The sequence below is a fragment of the Myotis davidii genome, unplaced genomic scaffold (assembly GCF_000327345.1).
Source record: "Myotis davidii unplaced genomic scaffold, ASM32734v1 scaffold509, whole genome shotgun sequence".
Classification (NCBI taxonomy): domain Eukaryota; kingdom Metazoa; phylum Chordata; class Mammalia; order Chiroptera; family Vespertilionidae; genus Myotis; species Myotis davidii.
The window spans coordinates 185,498-192,378 of NW_006382996.1; the positions used below are offsets into that span (position 1 = coordinate 185,498).

General features: G+C 42.7%; 1 pseudogene; it reads left to right on the forward strand.

The window, feature by feature from the left end:
• The first annotated feature begins 551 nt into the window (after nt 1-551).
• On the forward strand, nt 552-1,913 carry LOC102773609 (annotated as a pseudogene).
• The last annotated feature ends 4,968 nt before the right edge of the window (nt 1,914-6,881 follow it).

The window sequence follows — 6,881 nt, forward strand, 5'->3', positions numbered from 1 at the left end:
CGGAACAAAAGCATGGATGGAGTGTTTGTGTGAACTAATATAAATTCAAAGTAAACATCACTACATACAAGGGTACAGTCTTTTTTTTTTAGTTTTATTCATTTCAAATGGGCCGGATCCGGCCTGCCGGCCGTAGTTTGCCCACGGCTGGCCTAGACCCTGCTTAGAGAGACCAGCTCTAGGGAACTTGGGGCCAGAGAACATCCTCACGCAGACACAGAGTCAAGGAGCCCAGAGCTTACAGCATTACTGATATCCAGGAAAAAAAAAATGGATAAGTTCCTTGCCCTCATGTGACTCCTAATCTAATGGGGAAGCGGGTAGTGGGGAGAATGGAGTGGACAAAAAACAAACCAGCAGAAACATAGAATGAGAGCAATTATAGAGATGTGTAAACACGCATTGGGAGGCAATCATTGATAACAGTTTGGCGGTGTCCCAGGAAGGCTACCTGGAAGCAGAGGCTCAGTGCAGTACTTCCAGCCTTCCTCACACGGGGCACAGGTAGGAAGGGCTAATGCTTGAATGGCACGCCAGGGTAAACTGAAGGCATGTGGTAGAGCTTGGTGGGAGGCGGGAGGGGGGTCAGGCGAAGGAAGTGTCCCTGTCGGATCTGGCTGCACAGCGGGACTAAGGAAGAGCCACCACGAGGACTGTCGCCATGGGCACAGGAGGCCAACAAGCTGAAGGGGAAAGATGCCCTCTTACGCCTTCTTCGTGCGACCTGCGGGGAAGAGCATAAAAACACCCAGACTGTTTTGTCAATTTTGCCGAATTCTCCACGAAATGTTCAGAGAGATGGAAGACTGTGTCTGCAAAGGGAAAGTCAAAGCTTGAAGATATGGCAAAAAGTGAGAAATTCACTGTGATGGAGATTTTTAAAAGTATGTTCCCACCCTAGCTGGTTTGGCTCAGTGGATAGAGCATCGGCCTGTGGACTGAAGGGTCCCAGGTTCGATTCTAGTCAAGGGGACATGCCGGGGATGCCGGCTTGATCCCCAGTAGGTGGTGTGCAGGAGGCAGCTGATCAATGATTCTCTGTCATTATTGATGTTTCTATCTCTCTCTCCCTCTCCCTTCTTCTCTGAAATCAATAAAAACATATTTTTTTAAAAAAAATTGCCCCCCTCCCCGCAAGGTATAAGAAAGGAAAGAAAAATACCTGCCCCCCCCGCAAGGTATAAGAAAGGAAAGAAAAATACCCCAATGCTCCTAAAAGGCCTCCATCTGTTTCTTTCTGTTTTGCTCTGAACATCGTCCATGGGGGATACCGCCAAAAAAACTGGTGAAATGTGGTCTGAACAGGCAGCCAAAGCTAAGCAGCCACATGAACAGAAAGCAGCTAAGCTAAAGGAGAAATACGAAAAGGATATTGCCACATACTGTGCCAGGGGCACAAGTGAGGGGAAGGAAAAAAGAGTCCTGGCCCTGGCTGGTTGGGCTCAGTGGATAGAGTAGCCTGTGGACTGAAGGGTCCCAGGTTCTATTCCAGTCAAGGGCACATGCCTGGGTTGTGGGCTTGATCCCCAGTAGGGAGCGTACAGGAGGCAGCTAATCAATGATTCTCTCTCATCATTGATATTTCTCTCTCTCTCTCTCTCTCTCTCTCTCTCTCTCTCTCTCTCTCTCTCTTTCTCTCTCTCCTCTCTCTCTCTCTCCCTCTCCCTCTCTCTCTCCCTTCCTCTCTAAAATCAATAAAAATATTTTTTAAAAACTCAATGGAAAATATCCTTGGGTGAGGATTAACAACAACAACAAAAAGACTCCTGGCAGGCCAACAGGCTCAAAAAAGAAAGAACCAAAAGATGAGAAGGAGGAGGAGGAAGATGGAGGTGAAGAATAAATGGCTATCCTGTAATGATGTGTGTGGAGTGTGTGTGTGTGCTCAGGCAATTATTCTGCTAAGAATGTAAATTCAAATGCAGCTCAATATTAGCTTCAGTATAAAAACTACACCGATTTTTGTATAGCTGATAAGATTTTTAGTAGAGAAAATACTGCTTTAAAAATGCAAGTTGTAAAAAGAAATACAAGTTGTAGCTTTTTTAATATATTTTTTATTATTGATTTCAGGGAGGAAGAGAGAGATAGAAACATCAATGATGAGAGAGAATCATTGATTAGCTGCCTCCTGCCTGCCCCACATTGGGGATCAAGCCCACACTCCAGGCATGTGCCCTTGACGGAGAATGGAACCATGACCTCCTGGCTCATAGGTCGACGCTCAACCACTGAACCATGCTGGCTTGGCCAACTTGTAGCTTTTTGAAGGGCTACTACCAACGGTTAGATTTTAAGGCTTCTAGTACTAAATGTTTCATATATTTAATGGTTTCTTTAATTTCTTGACTTGTGTATGGTAGCACAGCGAACACATAGGAATTAGTATCAATAGTAAATTTGGGGTTTTTTAGAATATTGCATTTTGGGGGTTTCTTTAATTTTGTAATATTACAAATAAAATTATACATATTAAAATTTTATTGCACCCTTTTACTATGTAATTACAAGGAAAATAAAAATGCAGTAATATTTTATTTAAAAGTACACAATAATAAATACTGGTTTCACATAAAATTTCCAAATAAAATTTAATACATATTAGAAACTTGAGCTTGCTTCTGTGAATATAATTATTATATTATATTTGTGCTTGAAAAACGGCTAAACACCTCCTGATCAAGATCTTTAAGTACTGATTTCTTAAAATAACTGGTGGTCACCATCCAAGAAAACTATTCAAAGAAGTGGGTGATAAAAAATGAAAAATCTTTTCAGTCATTCAAAGTTATTCAATCATTGAAATTATATGTAAATATATATTTACATTTAGTAACTTTTCTTTCATTTCCAATAATACTTTTTCTCTTTTTTTTCTTTTTTTCTTTTTTTGGCTTAAACAACAGCAATCTATTTCCTCACAGTTCTGGAAGCTAAAAATCTGAGATCCAAGTGTCCACAGGGCTGGTTCCTTCGGAGGGCTGTGAAGGCCTCTTTTCTTGATTTGTAAATGGCCATCTTATCCCAGTGTGTTTTTTTTGATTGATTGATTGATTACAGTTGACATACAATATTATATTAGTTTTGAGTGCACAACATAGTGATTAGGCATTTATATACCTTGCAACGTGATCACTCTAATAAGTCTAGTATCCATATGGCACCATACAAAGTTATTACAATACTAGAGGCCTAATGCACAAAATTCATGCAAGAGTAGGCCTTCCCAGCTGTGGCGGCTGCCTTGATCCTGCGGCTACAGCCCCGGCTTTGTCTGGAAGGTCATCAGGAAGGTCGTCCAAAAGGACATCCAGATAGCCGTTTGGTTGATTTGCATATTATGCTTTTATTATTACAGACTAGAGGCCAAGTGCACAGACTTGTGCACCAGTGGGGTCCTTCGGCCTGGCTTGTGGGGATCAGGCCAAAACCAGCTCTCTGACATCCCCTGAGGGGTCCCAGATTGCGAGAGGGCGGTTCTTGGACCGCCGGATTGAGCTCCCTCCTCTCTGGTTCCAGATGTGTCACCAAAGAACCACAGCTGCCAAGTCACCACAGCTCTGCAGCTCTGCAGCTCCTGTGTTGAATGTCTGCCCCCTGGGGGTCAGTGCACATTATAGCTACCAATTGGAGCATCTGCCCCATGGTGGTCATTGCATGTCATAGCTACCAGCCGGTCACTTGGGCTTTTATATATATAGATTATTGACTATATCCAGCGGTCACCAACCTTTCAGAAACCACAGACCACCAATGGTGCACGAATCACAGGTTGGCGACTGCTGCTCCAAAGGGTTCCTTACTACTTGACAACCGTGCCTACATTCAATCACACTTTTTCATGTCAGGTATTTCGATACAGTATTACTGGAGCTCTACTGTGCAGATTGTGCATGCAGCCACCATGCAGCCAGGTTATATACCACAATAGTGCACATTAGCAGGTAATGGGCAGAAGTATTGGATACACCATATATGAAGACGAAGATTCAGGACTACCATGGAGAGCTTAGGAGATCCCCAGGACTCCCCACCCTCCAACCCTTGAGGGCCACACCTTGGGCTGGGCACTGTGCTCCTTGTCACATGAACCCCAACTCCTCCACAGCTCCATGGGCCCCTCGTCCACAGTGGGCAACAGGACACTTGGGAGCTGGCTGCAAGAGTAGACATGAAGGTTACAGAGCACCTCTAGGCTGCCCTAACCTAGGGAGGCCAAACAGTGTCTATCACTCATTTTTCTCACCAGCTTCAGGAACCTCAGGGTGTATCACCAACCCCACGTTTTTGGGGCTTCCCACTGAGTAGCCCCAGGCAAGGCTATTTATGGCCAGATGCAATGAGCCTGGGAGCTCTGTCCATTCCAAGACCCCACAATGCAGAAACCAAGGGCAAAGAGGATCACACTCTTACAGATACTTCCAATCCATGGCCCTCCAGTGTGCCATGGTATAGTATACTCTTGGGGAAGCTCAAATTTAATACATTCATTCAGAAAATACCACGTCAAGCTGTGTGCCAGGAATTTAGTGCAAAGGAGAATAAAACCACCATAATGGGGGAGACGGAACAATTAACAGGCAATTACAATTTTATATGAGACATGTACAAACAATAGCAGCAAGATAGGTTGGTTAGCAGTACAAAGGAGAAGTCCCAAATCCAACCTGAGAAGGCTCCAAGGAGGAGGAGATACCTTAACTGAAGTCTGCATAACAAGAAGTTATCCAGAGGAAGAAATAAGAAAGGGAATAGAATGTGCAAAGGTCCTGAGGTCAGCAAGAGTGTGGCTCACTCCAAGAACTGCAGGGTGCTCAATATAATCGAGTATGCTGGGCAATGGGAAAGTGACAAGAGAGGAAGGAGACATGCAGTATCTGAAATTGTTGAAGTTTGAAGAGGTCTCCTTAACCACACATCTCTCCCTTTGGGCTCTCTACCAACTAGGAAAACACACTGAAGTTAGGGAGCAAACACTCAACTTTATTACTAGCCAAGCTGACTTGGAGGATATGGCTTGAATCCAAGGTCGAAAAGAGCTTCCTACTCTCCACAGTTACCACTACCCGCAAGTTCACAGCAGAGAATCTATACAAATGACAGGTCACTCCAATTGGGCCTTCCCCGAAGCTCACTACCTGAAGGATGAAAGACAGGCCAGCTGAGAAAGAAAGCCAAAGAGGGCTTACACCACACATGCGCAAAAATTCTTTCTACTGTATCAGTAAGTTCTCTCCTCCCCCCATAAGAAGCGAGTGCTATGCCTGAAACTAATACAAAGTAATGTTGAATGTAATTGAAAAGTAAAATTTTAAAAAACAAGAAATGAGTGAAGGGTTAGAGAGAAAGATGGGAAGCGTTTCTGTCCTTGTTCCCTTCTGGAAGTGGAATTTTAAAAATCCTTTCATCTTGAGGTAAATCTAGGAGCAGGATGACGGGTTTGCTCCCACCTCCACCCAGTACAGATCATGAAGGATGTTGGGGTGGCTTGGAATTCAGGGGCTCATTCTGAGTGACAAGATCAGATTTCAGTTTTTAAAATATCATAGTAGCCAGTGTGGATCGGTGGTTGAGCATCGACCCATGAACCAGGAGGTCACAGTTTGATTCCCAGTCAGGGCACATGCCCGAGTTGCAGGCTTAATCCCAGTGGGGAGCATGCAGGAGGCAGCCAATCAATGATTCTCTCTCATCATTGATGTCTCTCCCTCTCTCTTCCTCTCTGAAATCAATAAAAATATATTTTAAAAAATAAATAAATAGTAAGAGGTTACTAATAAAGAAAACTAGAGGTGGGGTACATGGGAACAATATATGCTACTACCTTCACAATTTTTCTGTAAGTCTAAAACTATTCTGAAATAAAGTGTGTTTATTTTTAAGCTAATTTATTGACATGGAAAGATGTTCACAATATATTATTAAATGATAAAAACAAGGTAAAAAAAATAAACCAAAAAACAGTAAGTTCTGCCCTAGCTGGTTCATCTCAGTGGATAGAGCATCGGCCTGCAGACTGGGGAGTCCCAGGTTCAATCCCAGTCAAGGGCACATGCTCGGGTTGAGGGCTCCATCTCCAGTGTGGGGCGTGCAGGAGGCAGCTGATCAATGATTCTCTGTCATCATTGATGTTTCTATCTCTCTCCCTCTCCCTTCCTCTCTGAAATAAATATATATTTTTTTAAAAACAGTAAGTTCTCAATATAAAATATATATTCAGATAGATATTAAGATATGTACACACCAAAGTATTAACAATGATAGACTCTGGATGGAATGAGTCTTTTTGTTTTGTGTTTTTTAAATATACTTCTCATCGATTGATCAGAAATAGGGAAAAATCATATATAAGACAGCAAAAGAAAAAGATGGAATTTCTTTAAACAGATTTTTATATTTTTATTTTAATTTATTTTCAACCAATTATTCTTTTTTATGCCTTTGGAAATCCTTTTATTAATAGTTTAATGTTTCAATTTGGTCAAAAGTGAATGTTTGATTGTGAGCACACATTTTTCAAATATAAACATCGTAGAAAGGCTGTGAGTAGAACACAGATAAGGACACTCATAAGTCTGGTTGTTTCCAGATTTATGATGTTGAGCATTTCTGCAGTTTCCAGTTAAAATACTTTATAAATAAAAAAGTCAGCACTGGGTACAGAGTGGGAATTGGAGTCACAGGGACTTTTTCCTCAAGAGCAGCGTACTGTGGAGGTTTTTTCAAAGCGGGTTCACATCGCTCACGTGTGGTGAATCTCCAAATCGCCCGTCCCCTCTCTGAGCTGTGTGCGGAGATGGTGAGGGAAGGTGCTGAAGATCTACTCGTCCAAACCCCATCTACAGAGGAGGAAGCTGAGACCTAGGAACGCTCCCGTGGTT